The following is a 20,574-nucleotide window of genomic DNA, read 5'->3' as shown; positions in this document are numbered from 1 at the left end:
AACAACATAAAATTTTTAACTCTGTTTAATCGAATAAATTGTTATAAAGTATGAATTATATTTTTATATCTACTCTACCTTGTGTAAATGTGTTTATATATATGTATAATGTATACGTATTATAAGTATATATAAATATTTATTTATTTTTATTTTGGACTTGCCCGTATTATCAAATAAACAAATAACTTTATTGTTGTAGAGTCAATACAGTATATTATACAGCCATACAGGCTAATCATGATCACCCAAATGTTTTTTTTTTTTTTTTAACAAGAGGTACATTTATTCATGTTTTAAAACATTTTTAAATATAGGCACCTAATACCTAGGTATATGAACACGGTATTTTCGAATTCCTGACATTTTTTGTACCGCTTAAAGAGAATCCTGTGGTGATAAACTGATAAAAATTTATATTTTCCAAATAATATCTCTTATTTTAGATGCAAAATATTTAGCCGATGATTTTCTTGGAGATGTTGATGTATCTAGATAAAAATTCTAAATCAGTAGTTTCTAGTTATTAATATGTTTATATAGCATCATAATCCTTAAAAAAGGTTTACAAAAACATATACTATGTATATGTAAAATTAGATATTGTAATATTTATAATGATAGATCGATAGAAATTATTAAAATATTCAATCATCTAATCCCCCACAATCAATATCTACTTAACCCCCCATTACCATAGACATACTATTCTTGGTACAAAAATTATAAAATTCAAACACAGCTCGTTCAAATTTTGATTTAGAAACTTTAAGAATCTTATTTATAAAATTAGAATATTTGAATGTAATTTATTAAATTAAAACATAAAAATAGACGTCAGAGCTTAAAAATCACATTGTACATATAATATTAACGGTTAATATATTATCGTTCTATTCAATTTTGAATTAAAAAAATAAAATAAATTGCATTGGTAAAAATGAGTTTTTGAAACCTATCAATATGCTTACACGTTAAACCCAGATTAAATATACATTGGTTCCCAGAATATTCGACTCTAATAAGCATAGACCCATTTTTCATCTACTAAACATTATTAATTATTCTCATATTTCAAATGCTTGTATGTGCATAATTTTATGATTTCAAGTTTTTATAAATCTTATTTTAATAAAATAAAATGAATAAATAATAAATAATATAACTATCAATATTATTTTTATTAATTATATACAATTATAAGTTATTTAAACATATAGGATCTATATCCTGACAAACTTACTGTGCCCTATTTGTATTCCTATCTATAGTCTTAGTCTGTATTGTATTTGTATAGCAATGTAGTCTGACAACTAACGCAACAATATTTATTCTAAGCTTTAGACCAGCGGTTCTCAAACTTATTTTTCTGCGGTACCTTTTTTCGGTCTAAATATAGCCGAGTGCTGCTGTGAATACCGTGAAAGACAGGACAAACAAATTCTCATTAATGGCGCATCTTATTTGAAGAAAAAAATTGTATGCATTTTAATTATTTATTATGATCCGTAGACCGCGGTGACCTTAGAAAGTGCTCGCGGTGTACAGTTTAGCAACCGCTGCTCTGGACATTACTATTGAATGTTAAAAAATATTTTATTTTACACGAAAAGGTCAAACACACCTATTAACTATTATAGGATCAATATTAATAATTGATTATGTTTATAATATAAATTATTAATTATAATTTTTTTATTAGATGCTAATTAGTATTTACTAACATTAGTGAGATATAGTACTAAATTCAACGCATTTTTCAGACGCATTATTCAAAACTCATATTTTCACTAATCTTCAGACTTTATCATATTATAAATAATTATCAATGTATTCATGATACATATCATATCATTAATCTTAAGAGCATTGTTACTCTTACCAACAAGTTAGACCTTAAAATCGTTTTTTCATCGTAGACAATAATTTATTCTATAAAAATGTTAAATCTAAAACTTTCCTTGAAAAAAATATCCGATTTAAAAATGTCCGTGGTAAAGTTGGTAAAAACAAAAGTGTCTTAAATAAATAAAATGTTTAAATTTTAAAGAGTATCGAAATGGAATAAAAGAGAAACACACTGTAATATACTAATATTAGTGAACCTTGTCACAGTATAATAACTTATAATATAATACTGTGAATAGCTGGACAATCCACGCACGAAAGTAGGTAATAATGCATATTAATATATTAATTAATAATTAGCAAGAAAAATTTAAAATAATGTATACGTGAAGTATAAAAATAATAAAAGAAATATTACAATTGTTTTAAATATTTATTATTGACCTTTATACCTTTGAATTTGAAATAATAAAATACATTAATTTATAGATTTTTTTTTAAATGTAAATCGATGAATTTAATACATTTTTAGTTACAATAAGTATATGTCTAAATTTATGTATTTAATTTCTATAGTATTTATCCTATTTTAAAATTGTATAAACAAAAACATCTTGGACAATTTCACTACAGGCGTGTTTGATTTCGGACAATTCTCATTCAGACATTTCTGCCTGGGTTCCTAATAAGCTTGTAAGTTAGGGAACAAGTCACATTTTTATTATTTGTGAGATGAATTTGGCAACTAAAATTTGGCCCAAGGAAAAAAAATACACGAAAGATATATACAGGATGTCCCACGAGGATTTAACTATTGCAATAATTAACGAAATAATAAAGATATATAATTTAAAAAAAAGTAATATATAAAAAGTAATAAAATAATTTATATAATAAATAAGATATTAAGTAATAATAATTAATAATGATATTAAAATATAAAAATATCATAAATAATAATAGTTCTGGTTTTGTTATAAGACTCGCAAGGATAAGAACTACAATTATCTAATTTATTTTAATGTTTTGGTAAAAAATTATAAAATAAAATAATTTAATTATTTCCAAAAAAATTAAAGATAGCCATTTTGTAGATTTTATTTTTCTGAAAATATTGACGTTTCAAAATTGTATTTTCATTTATTTTCCGATTTTTAATAGTTTTTATAGTTTTTAAAAAATAAAAGAATTATAACTAGACAGTATAGACACACTGAAAACGATCGGCCAGCCATACGAACACGCGCGTGGCACGGGGTTTCACATTTTTGATAACACTATATGGTGTTAAATAATTTACAATTTTTCTCGAAACTAAAAAAAAATTAAAAATCGGAAAATTAAAGAAAATAACATTTTGAAACGTCAATATTTTTAGTGATTGTGAATTTTTTTGGAAATAATTAAATAACAATATATTTTTTAACATTTTTACTAAAGCATTAAAATAAATTAAAATATTAAATAATTTTAGTCTTCATTCCTTTGAGTCTTATTACAAAACCAGAATTTTGATATCTCCATTATATACCGGAGATATCGCAATGGGTAAATTCTTGCGGGACACTTTATATAGAAAAATATGGTTGCATCCAAAAACCGAACACTTTTGATTTTGACCAGAAATAGGTCGATAGACAATAACCGCACACTTTTCGGTCCTTATAGCAAAATACCTCAAACTTATACTTTATAGTGATTAAAACCACACACTATTTTTATTGCTAACTAACGGATTAGATAACATAAGATTATAAGATATACTACAATATTCATGCTAACACGTTTTAAGACTTAAGTCACCACTCGTTATTATTTTATTAGTCGGTATTTTTCTCTTGTGTATACAGTATACATATACAGTGCTTACCTATAGGTATTTAGTGGTTTTTTCAGTTTTATTAAATTATTAAAATATTTTTATCTAGCCATAATAATGGATTTTAAAATAATTGAGACTAATAAAGGGAGCAAGTGCTTAATACTCGACAATTTTAAATACAGACAATTTAGAGTGTGTAATAGTGGAAATGTGGTTTGGCGGTGTTTTAATAAAAATTGTACGTCCACGGTTACAACATGCAGTCAAATGAAGAATCTACTAAAACTAAAAACACATATAAACATGAATAAGTGGAGACATTGAAAATTAAAATCCAAGAGGTACGTAATGAATGTAAACGATCGTTTGAAGTTTTTAAAAAAATGTCGCTAATCTAGATTAAGTATAACCTTTTTGGGGTAGAAATTAAAAATGTGTGATTTTTGGATACAACAATTTTAAAAATTGTGTGATTTAAACCTATTAAATGTGTGCGGTTTTGTTATGTACTTTATTAAAAGTGTGCGGTTTTAGGATTCAACGAAAAATACGTTAAATTTTTTATCAGGTAAAAATAATTGACACGTAAACTCGGCTCGAATATACATATATAGCACCTAATTAGTAATTAGTAATATTCTATTAAAAAGTAGGTTGATACTTATGGGCAATAAAACTGTTTAGGTAATAATATATAGCAACGGTCGGCAACTGGCGGGCCGCGGTCCGAATCTGGACCGTGCTATGGAACGCAGAATGCCTCCGGATCGTTGACATGTCTTAATATTTTTTCTTCATAATTACTATTATAAAAACATAAAGATTTGGCAAACATTTTTTTTACTGGAACTCATTTATTTATTATTTTAATCCTCCGGACTCCAACAGAAATTACTTGCCGACCCCTGAATAGTCTGTCAATATAATATAGCATGCAATTCAAACGCATATTATTATCATAACTAAAATATATTAAACAAGAAACGCACTCGAATGTACCGCAATCATTTGCTATTAAGAGAAAAAAAAATAAACGTTTGTCAGTGACGTAGGAATATAATTATATCAAGAAAAGTATTTATAAAAATGATCGAGAAAAACAAATAATAGTTGAAAATGATTAATGGTCGTAGATAGTAGGTATGAGTAAATACAACATCAATAATAATTTTATATTGGGTATGGATCATTAGACGCGGTAGTCATTATTCCAAAATCAGTGAATATTTTAAAAAAAATTTATTTACATAATTTTAAGACATTAAAATAATAATTTCTTTACCTTTTTTTAATGACAATATACATTTTTACTTCCATGTACCAAAGCAGAATATTTTTTCAGATTGAAAATTCGAATTTTGGATGAGTAGTTTATACACTTATAACTTATATTTTGTAGGTATTTAAAGTTGTCATGAGTGGATGTGGAGTAGTACAACAGTTGTACGGGTATTCCACAAAATACTATTTCACTATTCTCCGCTCATCAAAATTTAAATGATTAATAAAAATATAAAATACATGTCTATAACGTTTTATTTTTATAGATTGAAATATTCCAAATATTATTTCACTTTATATTATGAAATTGAAAATACGTGTAGTCATTCAATGAAGTAAAAAAAAAAAAAAAAATTATAAAGATAAAGAATAGTAAAAATGATTAGGTAGGCTACCTTTTTCAATAAATGTTAAGTAATGACCTAAAATTATGTAAAAATAGGTTTCAAAAATAAAAATTAGTGTTTCGTTAAGTGGATAAGACTCCATAGATTACCAGTGTATTTTATTAAACGAATACTGTAGATAGTAATAAAATTGCTATTTTTCAATGCGTTTATTATTGTATATTTAATTTATGTGTATTGTGCATACAGCTGTTAAATTGATTTCTAACAAAATCAGTTCTACTATAAAATAACTAGCTCTAATTATATTATGTAAAATTACATATTATATATACTATAATATAATACTGCAGGATGATTTCCTTAGTATTTGCACGCTCCTTCCTTATCATTTAATAATGGCATAAAGCATAATATAGTATCATAGTTATTTAAAATTCTGAATTTTTAAATTTTCTAGAATACTTAATAACCATATTTTCAAATGTCTACTTAAATATAATATACCAATAATTTAAGGAGTGGGATGTAGCTTAACACACTTCATTCTTTCAGATGAAAACCAACTATTATTACTGTATACTGTATACCTTATTTTCTCGAAAATAATTTGCATCAAAATCGGAAACTAAACGAGCAGATTCTGAGTTATAAAGTTTTATTTACTAAATATGATAATACTGGATTAGGATTTTAGATAAAAATATAAAATATGATGTACGTGTATGGCCAGATAGTACTTATTATGCTTCAACAATTTTTAGAAATTATGAAATTTAAATAAATTTCATTAATTAGACAGGTATCCCTACCATAATTTTCAAATAATCGTAACTTCCATTATTATAAAAGTATAAACCTATTATCACGGGCATTAATCTTTTGTAGGTATGTACCTACTATTAATGTACATTAATTCAAAAATACTTATTAGAATTTCAATTTATGAACGTTACATTTTATTTATTTTTATTTTACTTATGAATGTGATATTTTATATATTTTTTATTTTATTTATGAACTTTTTTAAAAAACCACCTGAGTGTACCTATATTTACAAAAAAAATGCAATACTTACTCGTTTGAAAAAGGATGTTTATCGTCATAGAAATCAATGGTTTATGCGAAAATGCATAAAAAAATCTTAATTTATAAAATATAGTCTTAACTTTATAATTTAAAATCAAAATTTGAAATTAATATTCGTTATCAATATGGAATAAGGATAAAATTTGGGTAATAAATCTCAGTGGATAGTCCTGCAGGGTTATAGTAGGTAGGTACCTACTATAGCAGTAACTCATTTTTAACTCTTTATTTGGTATACTCACACTTAGAGTGTTAAAAAAAATTTTTTTCTCTGATGTTTATCAGTTTGGTGATAATTTTCTAAGAAAAACGTTAAATATATCAATATAAATTTTATCGTACAGCTAAAGGTCGTTTCAATGTGCCACTTCACTCCGCCTATCTAAACTTAAAAGACCTAGTTATAATAGGCAGATTAACTTATAAATTATTCGTTCGAAACTCGATTGTTTTGTATAAAAATTGTCAGAAAAAAAATATTATATACTTAGAATATTCAAATTAAAAAATGCTGCCATTCTACATTCCAAAGATTAAAAAATATGGCATGAAATCCAAATTTTATGGTATTTATGCGTTATGCATAAATCATAAAGTATTGAATAAATTTAAAAAAAACCACAATTAGGTCGTAGATTTACATTTTTAGATTGGTCTGTATATAAGTAGGTAAATGAAATAAAATGAAACATGCTGCGTAGGTACGTTTTTTATCTAGGTATCTAAATATTTCAATATGACGTATTAAATTTGTATTTTTTTTCAGATATGATAAATGTAATGTGATTGCTGCGATAATAATTTTAATGTTTGTAAAAGACGAACTCAGAGTTTGATTTTCACTTTTCATAACATCCATTTTTATTTTTTTATATAGAACATTTTTTTATATCTAAGTCCTATAACAGTTCAAACATTCAACGATACTATCTACTCGGCTACTTGTAACTTTGTAAGTATGTGAATTCATTATCACCGATACCAATACCAAATACGTTGTAGGAATATAAAAGTACCTTTATAATATAATTATACATTCATAAATCAATTCACTTTTTTTTCATCGGTCGATAGTAATATCATTGAGTATAGATAGTATACTATACCATACTATACTATACTATACTATCTATACTCAATGGTAATATTAATGTATGGACGTTGTTAATTTTTCTATGAATTCAGTGCCTCAAGCTCTTTTAAACATTTCAACACTCAACTATGACTTATGAAGTGGAATGTGGGACTACAAACAATTAATTATGCCAGTTTGAATTTAACAAAAATAAAACGGATGTAAATATATGCATAGGTATCTATTATGTATAATGAGTTATGAATATATTATTACAGTGGATACCCATGTACCCATATGATATAATAAATATGTGTACCTTACTAAAACGAACTGAGCGATAATTGTAAAGACGTATTAAAAATATTTTTTCTGTAGTAGATTTTTATCGATTTACACTCGCGGGCATCAGTGAGCGTTGGGAAAGGTTTAAGTTTTGCATTACATATACATTTACGAGCAAATGTAAACTCCCCTAAAAAATAAAATAGTAAATTCCCCTAAAACATTTTGCTACCGGTATTACACTTACGTAAATTGCCCTAAAACATTTTAAAAAAAAATTAGAACCATTTAGCGTAACTCAGAGGACACCACGTGGAAGCGGCTCTAGTTATCCTCCAAAAATATTTAATTTTTTTTTTAATTGCATATAATATATTCCTTTATTTATATTTTAAAAATTATTATTCAAAAATTATTTTTATTGATTTTATCCTGTTGATTATTTTTTGATTGAGTCATAATGGGGAACTGTTTTTATGTAATGAAATGTAGTAATTTTTTTTCTTTATAATTTTGTATCAGCTGATTAAATAATTTTTTCCGAATATCGATAATAATATTGGTAAATACATACTTAAAAAACTATTAATATATCGCTCATGGCACACTTTTAGAGCATTCGAAGCATCGAAGCACACCGATTGACAACCGCTGAGAGTTAGAATCTTATATATATATATATGTTTTTAGGGGAATTTATGTATACGTAATACGGTAACAAAATATTTTAGGGGAGTTTACACAAGTGTAATACGGTAGCAAAATGCTTTTAGGAGAATTTACAAAATTTTAGGGGAGTTTACATGTGCCCAATCCCATATCCATCTTGGCACTATCAAATTCATTATCGCCGCCGATTTATTCTATACACTTTAATGCCTTTTAAATGCTGCTCCGTTTGTATAAATGTTAAAATGTATAATACTATCGTATTTGTTAATCGAGTATCCATTTTAATTATGTAATCTGTATTATTTTAATAAGTAAATGTGGGCACATGTAAACTCCCCTAAAATTTTGTAAATTCCCCTAAAAACATTTTGTTACCGTATTTGATAGTGCCAAGATGGATATGGGATTAAGCGATTTGATCAGTGATCCTATGTAATTATATTTAATATTTAAAGTAAGTCATACTCATACCTATCAAATAAATAAGTATTCTGCATTATAACAAAACGCATAATATTGATGAATTACATATATTAATATTTTTTAATTGTTATTATTATTAATATTGGTAATAGGGGTATATACACACAAAATATACGATTCATCATACAAAACCGTTTTATAATTTTAGCATACCAACTTAACTATAATTGTAGAACTACAAACATAAATATTAAAATATGTACTTATATATCATAACACCTGTAATATATAATTAAGCGTGCGAAATCAATAACGTCAATAACACGTCATAAAATTCAAAAGATTATTTATATATTGAAACGTAATTAGTTTTACGGTCAGTTGTATTTCATATAGGTCGATAGGTACAAACGATTTCAAATATAAAATAAATTTTAGAACATAACAAATCACACTGTAACCACATTCTGTGCAATATCCTGTTGAGTAGTATAATATTGGGTATACCTATACTATATAGACACCTTACCGCTGTTGTAAAGGTGCAAGGTGATCTACATTTAGCGTACATCACAATCCATTACGATTGTGAAATTGTTTGACCTCCATATCTATCGAATTACCGAAACCAATATTAAAAAGGCTCACTACTTAAAAGCAAAACACATACAGGGTACAGGGTACAACCATGCATACAGTGTGTCCCGCGAGGATTTATCCATTGCGATATTTCCTGAGATAATAAATATATCATAAATCTGTTTTTTATTAGACTCACATAGAAAAGGGCTACATGTATTTTATTTTGTAGTTAAAAAAGTTAAAAACATTATTTTTAAATTTTTGAAAAAAATAAATATACATATTTCATAGAGTTTATTTTGCTGAAAATGTTGACCTTTAAACATTTTATTTTCATTAATCACCAGATTTTTAATAATTTTTTTAGTTTATTGATAAAACGGCAAAAAACTGGTTTTAATCTGGGTGGCCCCCTCTACGGCTAATGGGTATATCCTCACGGAACACAGTTTTATATACATGTATAATGTTAAAATAACATAAAATTACAATACTAATAAGTAATAATATAATATGTGATCTTTTTTGTTGATTTTAAATAGAATAAATATTGGTGTACTGCGTTAAGCGTTTTATTATGAACAGTAATTAATAATTACCGTGGAATTCTAGTTTTTTCTAAACTATTCAATTGTATAGTCTAGTATAATAAGTTGGTACTTATATTTTAGATAGAATGACTCATTGAAACTTTATATTACAGGTATATTACGCAAACAACTACCCAGCTGGTTAAAATGATAATAAAAGGAGTTGATTATTTTTTTTTTTAAATAAAACAAATTATGCACGTGTCTAAAAAAGAAAAATTAGAGATACAATATTTTGTTTACTTAACATATTTTGCGTTTGTTGTTAAAATATGTAGGTATAATATTTATCATTTATGATTAAAACATATAATTTAACAATTACTGTAAACATTCTGTATACTTATCTGAAATTTGTAGGTATGTATAGTAAAAAAAGTTACTTAAAAAAAATAATATAGTTGGTAAACTTGATAAGTGTGATAATTTTGCAGTAGGAAATTTTTGTTAGTTCACGCTTTGCCCTCCATATATTTAAAATAGTACTCGGCCTGTATATTATTATAAGGGCGGGAATTCAACTCTAAAAACTCTATTCCAACTATAAAATTGACTTACCTTTTTTTTTTTTTTTTTTAAACGAAATTTTATCAAAAAAATATAATTAATTAATTTTAAAAAAAAAGTTTTCTTGAGATAAAATAATTTCTTGTTTTCGTGGATTTGTGAACTTTGAATCCAAAAAAATAATCATGTTAACTTTTTTATACAAAAAATATAAAATTTGAAAAAAACGGAATTTTAGTGTTAAATGTTATATTATTAGGGGGAAAAATATAACTTGATATGTTAATGTAACATTCTCAAAATATTTTACAAATTTCAAATATGATTATATTAGGTAGGTAAACTTGGCAATTTGGGATGTCATTTATGTATAAAAATTACAAACATTTGAATAGCACGTGTTAATGCGCAGAGTATTACGACAGCGGTATCAATAATTCAGAATTCTCAAACATTCTCAAACTATAATAACAATCTCTTCTTATTTTCTCCTATCTAATGAAATAAAATGCTTATCGAATCTGCACTCACAGTATAAATTGATATTTTTACATTTGTTTTTGAATATTTAATGGGGAAGGAGGGGGGAGCGGCCTCTCTTTCCAGACAGCATGAACTGCCCGGAAAGCGAGGCCGCCCGTGACCGGGATTCGAACCAGCCACTACACCTCCAATTCTAATATTATTTTATAATATTTTATTAATTAAAACAAAAAAAAGATTTAGATTTCTATGATAAAGTTATACCAGAAAATTTATGAAAAAAGATAAGCGGATGGATATCTTATTTGTTGGTACAGCATCGACTCTTCAGAGAGTTTTTTTTTTTATTGGTGCAAAATAATTAAAAATATTATTTTGGGATTTTTGACTCATTTTATATTAATCGTTCAAACAGCACGTACCGCCGACTATAGTGAGTACTAAGTACCAAGTAGTAAGTAAAACACTAAAATATAATATTAAACGCATTGATTGTAATAACTAATAAGTATTAAAGATAAAATATGCTCGTCGGCCGTAACGTAACATATAGACGAAACGTGAAAATAAAATGTAGGTATTTACAGTGTTACTGCCATGCCATAGATAGATAGTTTTTATTATAATATACAGACTACACCGGACTGTGTAATAGTCTTATTCTTACCTCATTCTTTTCTCAAACTATTAGTATTTTTTTCGAAAACATTTCGAGATGGGGGGGGGGGGGGGTTCTGCACTGGACTGTCTCTGTCACTACCTTTCGGGACAGTAGAAGTGTTTCCTTTTTCTTCAGCATCTTTTTTCTGGTAAGGCATTGAATCTAGTTGGTATTTTTATGAAGGAGAGGGGGGTCAATGTAAAAAAAATTCACAGTATTTTTCAAATGCGTCAGGAAAACGAAAAAAATGAGATTTATACACAAACTAATTTTAGAGAAAATTGACAATATTTTGATGTATTTCTAAAAAAAAATTACAGCACATACGTGTCTTTTTCGACGAATATATATATTGGCATTTTATATACACCATAACATGAAAATATTTTGGTTCTTTTTAAGCTATTTATATGGACAGAATAAAATTTTGGGAAAAACAATCCAACCAAAACAATAAACTCAGACAAATAAAACCATTAACCAATAAATGGCCGGACCCTCCAGTCAAGCTTACACGACATGAAGAGACCATCATGATCGCCAGAGTACGCATCGGACATACTAGAATCACCCACTCCTATCTTATGCGTAGAGAGCTCAAACCCAGGTGTGAAACATGCAACTGCGAACTCACCGTTAATCATATATTCCTAGAATGCCCCACTTACCATGACGCCAGATCAAAAGCAAACATAAACACCTCCTCACTCAAAGACGCACTCGGACCAGGACAAGAAAAAAATATAGTAAACTTCATAAAGATGGCCGACCTCACAGCCAACATATAAGACAAGAACCAAAGACAGCACATCACAACTATCAAATCTTCATTATATTTATAAATTAAACATGTAAACCATTGTAGGCTAATAAACCTTTGTATTCGAAGCCTTTAATTAATAATAAAAAAAAAAAATTTTTTTTTTTAAATTATTGCCTATTAAAGTTTTTCACTGTGTCAAAAAACTTGAAACCATCCATACTCCATGGAGTTATGGCAATTATGCATAGATATTATATGTACCTAAATAATATGATACCTATACATGATAGCTATAGGTACTAAAATATGTTTTAAAATCAATTATAAACAACAAGAATAATTAAGTAATTTTTATGTTAATTTATTAGCTGTTTGTATTACCCACGTTAAAACTCGGTAGTTATAGCGTACAACTTGAATGATTAGGTAGATATGTGTGTTGTTGGCTTGCATAATATGTGGTAACTAAATAATCGTATTCACTAATTATTATAGCTTAAAATCAGTTAATTGTTTTAAAAATGAAATTATGTGTACCTATACTATAATGTTTTATTAACCCTAAATGTACAAGGTCAAAGTACCGGAAACAAAAAATGTAATTCTATATACTAATATACTGCTACTCAATGTATATTGTTGTAAAATGATACTTGTATGTAGGTACTTAACTTTTAACGCCGAAAAGTGCAATAAATATTCATTGATCATAGCATATATTTTTAATATTTATACAGTGAATCATATTTACCATAAATGCTCATTACTCACCCACCATAATATTATCCTTTTTAAAATGAAATTATTCAAATGTTGTTTTTTAAATACATACCTAACTGTAGACTATGATATATACTTAACTAAGAACTAAATAACTCATTTCGATATTGGTTACCGGTTTTTTGTTTTTTAAGGTTTTAATATTGATTTCCGTATTGAAATCAGATCCACTAGTTTCACACCCAATTTTTGACTAAAGTTAGGTAAACAATAAAAGCTCTAGTCTACCTTGATTAAATATTAAGTTATTATTAGTTGACATCTATAATATTTCAATTTTGATTCTGATATTAATAAATTGATAATCGCTTTTCAACGATATTCAAAACCAATTTCGAAACCGGTTTCAAGCCCTGTTTAAAAATTATTAAAAATACTAAATAGGTACTATTGCATGTAGGCGCTAATGATAATGTCTACTATAATATACTTTTAAAACGGTTTTACAAAAATATAAAATACATGTAATATTGGATCTAAAGTGTATTTATTATACTCGGACAATTTTTACAAAGCGCCCATGAATATGTTGATACATTATTAATACCAATTAGTTATTATAACTTTATAAAATTATCATAGTAAGTATATTAACTACCAAACATATTATTATCATGGACCTATTGAACTTTTTTATTCTTAGTACATATGCAATTTAATTAATTAAAAAACTCATTTCAATAATTTTAGATACATATAGGTAAACATTTTCAAAAAAGTAATCTGCTTAACAATTAACAGGAAAGAGGGAAATTCACATTCAAAAAAACATGTTTGGGCCACAGCTAGCATACTCCTTTAAATAGTATAAAAAATGTAAAAATATGGAAAACTAGTTCTATTATATTTGCATAAAAGTTCCAAGACTCAAAATTTAAATAAATTCATTAATATTATATTATAGGAAACAACGGAGGTGAGCGTGTTTTAGAGTCATCCTATTGACAGCACATAGAAAATGATAGTGTTTTATATTTGAAAATAAAAAATATATATACTGCGTTTCTGTTTTACTATTCTTTCAAATTATTTTTCTTCTCATACTCACTATATTATATTTTATGATACCAATCTAGTACGACCAAAATGCCTATAAATACATGATCATTAACATTTACCTAGCTCCCAAACTATAAACCTACATATTATATAACGTGCGTGATCGTCATTACTCATTGAGACAGATTTGTAGGAAGTTGAAATCTGCAGGACCTCGTTAGTCATGGCCAATTATATTTTTTCGACCTTCCGTTCTGTTGTAACACCACATAAATGTATTTTATAAAGAAAAAGTGAAAGGGCATTGTAATAGGTTATATGCTTGCATTGTAGAAAAATTAACTTTCATAATGTAATGTTTATTATTAGAATATTATATTGTTGTACGAATTATTATTGTTTCGTTTGAAAAAGTGTGGTTATAAAATATAAGTCACTTGTGCCACCATTATAAAACGATCAGAAATCAAGCGGCGCCAAGGACAATTATTGTGTTGATGTTGATGTGTATAGGTAACTGGTAGGAACTTGTACCGAAGGTAGGCCATGGTCTAGTAATAATTATTCTGTCAAATAAATAATTTGGCAAAATGAATAATAATTACAATTTTTTATTAAAATATAATCAAAATAATATATCGACTTATAATATAATTAAGTGTCTATTTATTAACAATCTAAATAATAATGTAATTATGTTAACCACTTAGTCTCTAAGTCTTAGAGTCTAATTTAAGGGTATTCATTCCATAAAACAGTAAGTATTTCAAATTATTTCAGCGTTTAGTATTACTTCAATATTGAATTAAAAAAGGATTCCAATCGTTGATTTGTGATCCCAAAAATGCTATAGATTTTCCCGAGAATAATCATTCTGTTATAATCTTCAATTTTTTTTTTTAGTATCCCGAAAATTTTTATACATTTTTATGATTTGATAAAAATGCAATATTTATGGCTGTATCTCTAAAGTTTGAATTTTATTAAACTAAATTAAATATTTATATGAAATCCAATCTACAGAAAATAAGATAATACTAAAACGAAAGATAAATTTTAAGCTTTATTTAATCCTAAACACCGAAGAAACTAATTTTTTTCAATTACACCGCTTATTGCTGTATAATAATATTATATAATTATTTATTGTTATAGGGTAACATATTACCTAGTCAAAAACAGTTTTAGAAGTTTATTCATAGATGTTTTTGAAGATATTATTGTGTATAGAAAACACTTTGCAGTTGCTTTCCATTCTATGGAAAATGTAAATAAATCGACGTAGGTTAAATATATAGTAATTTTAATACCTGGTATATGTTTTTTCTTTTCAAAATAGTATTAAATATTAGTTAAAAAATTACTCTAATGCGTAATTATATACACTTTTTAGATTTCTTATTTTTCAATACAATTTTTATTTTTCATATTATGATTAAGCATTTTATCGAAATAGCCAAAAAACATATAAAAATCTATAAGTCCAAGAACACATTTATGAATAAAATTGTAGAGAGCAATGCGAAAAGAATGCGCAATAGTTTCTGTTAATTGTCATCAGACGCAAAATATCTGAAAAACTAATAATTCGACAGAATTTAGTCGAAATCCTGTCTGTTCAAAGAGTTGCCTACAGCCAAACCCTTAATAATATAATACCTATTACTTTCACGATAGGACTTTTGCAAGGCAGTGATGGACATGCTGACGAGAAACTTATTCAACACTGATGTAAGTGTGTTGGTATTTATTTCTTTAAAAATAAAACGTATGCCTATAATATTAGTGTTTGATATATATTAATGCTCCTATAAACCCTAACAATTTTTCACCAAAAAGACATTAACGACAGACAAAAATCAAGGTAATTCTAGAGGTTCAATTAAAAAAAATGTATAGATTTTTGATATGATGAAGAAATTAACTTTGCATCTATTGTAGCACATATTAAATATTTTTAATAGTTTTTAGATAATGTATTTAGTATACAAAATTTAAAAATTGATAAAATTTAAATTGTTTATTTCCATAAAAAAACAAAGGCAAAGGCGTACTTATTTCACTACTTCACGTCCATAAGTTGATTTTGATCTTATGATCAAATTACTTGTGCATGTGGGTGGATTAAATTTATGTTGCTGTGGATTGGTGGGGAGTATATACTATACTAATTTCAAAAGCATTCGCCCAAAGATTGTTTCTAAAATAACATAAATTTCAAAAATATCTTAAGCTTTCCTCGCCTTCGGGAGATTATATTTGAGTCACTTTGAGTACGTCTTTGTCGCTACCAACATAATATTAAAATACATTTATAGAGGCTAGAACAAAGGGAAATTGTCATGTTATCTTTAAGACATACTATAACCGGCTTATGTTTATAATTTTTTAATACAATTATCGTGTTATAGGCTATGGCGGAGAATATAAACAGCACCGTTTTTGAACCTTAAATTATTTATATTTATAGGATATTAAAGAATGAGATTTTCAATTAGAAATACAAGACGTTTGCCGAATCATAACGAAAATGTTTTAATATGATGAAGTATAAATGACGTGCGTGTTACATGCAACTAGCGTCTATGCCTCGTGACGCATCATTTTTCATTATAATGGTCTACTAGTTATATACTATATGGTAATAGCAAAATCAAAAATTGACGAAAAATTCTTAAAAAAAAAAAAAAAATATGGGAGGACAAAAAAATAATAGGTCTAACGAGGTTAGGAGGAATAGAAAGTCAGCCATCGCAACAGCTTTCTTCATAAAGGTAATTATTATAAAATTAAAACGAGTCCCTATCAAAATAGCTAGAAAATTATGTTGAATAATATAACACTTGATAAATTATTTGTAGTTAACTTGTAAATGTATATACTACCCGATTACCGTCAAAATAAATAATAATATTCTATTCTATACCTATTCTCAAAATTTCTCTGTCTTCATATGATGATACTAATATAAGTAATAATGATTAATTTGATGTTGTTATGTGAAAATCAAAACAATAGTTGTGAAATCATACCAAATCTCATTGATTTGGATTAATGCGTGTTTGTATGGCTAAATTTATATTTATTTCTTTCAACAATGGATTGTTCCTAATTTCGTTAACACAATATTATCGTTACTATTTTCAGTATGTATGTGCGTGTAGGTAAAACCTCGCTAAAACGGAATCGCTATAAACATTTTTCCGTCTTAACGTAGTTTCCGACTTATAGACGATACACAATTCACATTCATTTAAATTGGGACCTAAGAAATTGTTCGTATCATCGGGGTTTCCGTCTTACAAAAGTTTTACTGTTGTTCGTTGCGGTATCGTGTAAATTGTACTCATAATATTTACATTTATTTCTTTAGTTATTTCAGAAACTTTTAATATGTTAACTATAACCTTTCCAGCTTTTAGAGTTCCTACTTTCCCAACACATTGGCACAATATACATCTTTAACCAGTTCCTGTTTATGTATTATAAGTATAACGCTTAGATTTTCCATGACTGTGTCAATGACTGACACGGTCGCCGCTGTTTCAGTTCGTGGCTTAATGTATACATAATATTTTATTTTCATTTATTTCATTTATTTCATTTATTATTATAATAATATTATCATTATTTATTATTAAGGAACTCTTAACTATATCTATAACGGCTTTATATTTCCCATCAGAAATTTTTGTCCCAAAATACCACCTTTAGGTATTGGAAACGAACTGATGAGTACTACTTGAAACTCCATTTCTATGTTATATTTACTCCTTTAAATCTTAAAACTATTTTCACAAGCCCAGCTGTGTTGGCATTTTTTCTTTTTCTCTTTGGCCAGTGTGTTTTTGGTTAAAGCATTAATAAATCGTATTAAATTAACATCACTTCCGGTGTCTAAGACTATAAGAGTAGCTCAACGAATTCTTTTTTTATGCCGACAGAATGACAAGTTACGTGACTGTCATTTATGACGGTTACAACATGTAGACATAATATGGCTCCTCTACGGCAGCTATGGAGTTTATCGGGCGAGCGCCATTCATCTCGTCCGACCATAGCAAGTTTCCCAAGAGGTTATTTCCGCATTCAAAGTTCTGTTTTCTATGAAATCTGGATATATCTTGAACTATTATGCTACAGTAGGCGCATGTCATGGTTTCTGTATGTAGCTTTATAACTAATTGGTGGCCGTTAAATTATTTTGAGTATTAGGGGTACGCGTATTGTTCATACGAGTATATTATCAAGACTGTACTCAATCTCGCGCGTAATGATTACCTCCGCATTGGTAACAGCATATATTATTATGTATGTCATTATTGGGATAGTTATTATTATTGCGATTACAATTATTATTATTTCGTGGTTGGGGAAAAAAATATAAAATTAAATACATTTATGATTCATTATTAACAAAGGGCAATTGTAATAAAATGTAATCATCATTGTTTTTAATTATTTTAATATATAATGTCCATATGGTAGAGTACAAATATCATCATTTGCACTCAATACTATTTTTAAATGTACCTTCATTATGTTTGGTTGACTGTATTAGATTAATACCATCAATCATTTTTTGACTTACTAATTTGACTAGATTCACCATTTCATGATGTACCTGCATATTAGGCATATATTTAGAATTTTGCATACTAAACTTTGATAAAATATCCAAATAATGATTGAATGTTATATACTTATATCTAAAATATTTTTTTACACATTTTGGCATTTTGCCTATTTTTGTGTTCAATATCATTTACTGTATAAGTGTATAATTTTGGCCTTATTGTTAAAAGTTGGATAATTAGTCCATCTTTTAAAAAATCCCGGAAAGTTCTTACTTTTATTACTATAACAAAAGTGATTAATTGGAAAATTAGAAGTAGGTATTAAGGTGATTCAATAAATCATCAAAAAATTATTTGTTTTAATGCGATATATTAATGATCCAGTGTTCGTGAATAACAGTGATATTTTTTCACTGTTTATTTTTTATTGCAACATAATAAAAATTATAAATTTATGTTTTTATGCAATTTTTAATTTTTATTAGTTATTAGTTTTTTTTTATTAATGTCGATAAAAAAAATGTTCACTTTGTATAATACTTGAAAATAATATAATAAATAATATAAGATGTACCCCATAAGATTATTTTAATTCGCTATAAATTTGTATGAGCGTCTAAAGTTCAAATTTTGACAAAATTTGTAAAAATCACGAAACTAAAAATTATTTTGAGACAGAAATTTATAAAAAAAATTTCGTTATATCTAAGTTTTGAAAATTAAATACAATATTTCTTTGTAAGTCTTGAAATTATGAAGTTCAAATTATTACACAACATTTGGATATTCACTTGATACAAAAACGAATAACCGTAGATACTTGAAATTATTGTCATCATTTTTTATACTTGACAAAATTTTTAAAATATCTAATATTATAATATCTAATATATAATAATTATTTTTTGTTTAAATTACGCATACCTAATATCCTTTTGAGGTTTTTATTTCGTTTTTTGATATCGGTATTTATTTATTCCGACTTCGGTTTCGGTTTTGGATGTCGGTATTGATTTTTATCGATTTCGTTTTCAGTTTTGATTTCGATATCGGGTTTTAACGGTTTTAATCGGTATTCAAAATCGGTATCTAGTCCCCACTATATTTCACCATTTCCATATATCGTCGTCTCCATCATAGTCATATGTCTAGCACATGGCTGCTCGCGCCGCATACACCGCGGATATCCCTTATTGCATATTATGGGTCTAATATTTTATGGTGTAGTAAATTAGTTTTGCACTAAACGCACAATTCTTGCACAACCTACTTTAATCATTATTCATATGAGTATAGTGATTTATTTTTATTGCTATTATATATCTAACATTAGGCACGCCGTTGTGCGCCATCACTATACATAACTACGTATTATTATGGAATATTGATTATTTTCACAATAATATATTTTTTTTCGTCATAAATAATAATTGTTAACCATGCCAAGAATCTTTGCGGCAATAGAAAATAAAAAAAAAACTGTTATACAGAACGCGGGTTATTGAATAGGTACCTACGACTATTCGAATCCAATGTTTTTAAGAAATTGAATTTGAATTGAATAAATCTAGTTTTGGCACAAAGAAACTAAATAATTTTGCTCGAATATTTTGAAGACAGAATTAGCGTGCACTGTTTGCCTGATATACAGTACACTAATATATAGTATTGCAGCTACACGTATTACGTACATTATAATATAAAACACCGCCTAATAATATTGTCGTTACAATACAATAAATTATTATTATTATAGGCATCTACCGTAAAAATATAAATAAATATAAAAC

The sequence above is a fragment of the Diuraphis noxia genome, unplaced genomic scaffold (genome assembly GCF_037042655.1).
Source record: "Diuraphis noxia isolate RWA-SAM2 unplaced genomic scaffold, SU_Dnox_SAM2 contig0001, whole genome shotgun sequence".
Classification (NCBI taxonomy): Eukaryota; Metazoa; Arthropoda; class Insecta; order Hemiptera; family Aphididae; genus Diuraphis; species Diuraphis noxia.
The sequence above is the reverse complement of the archived record's forward strand: the minus strand, read 5'-3'. Positions refer to the sequence as shown.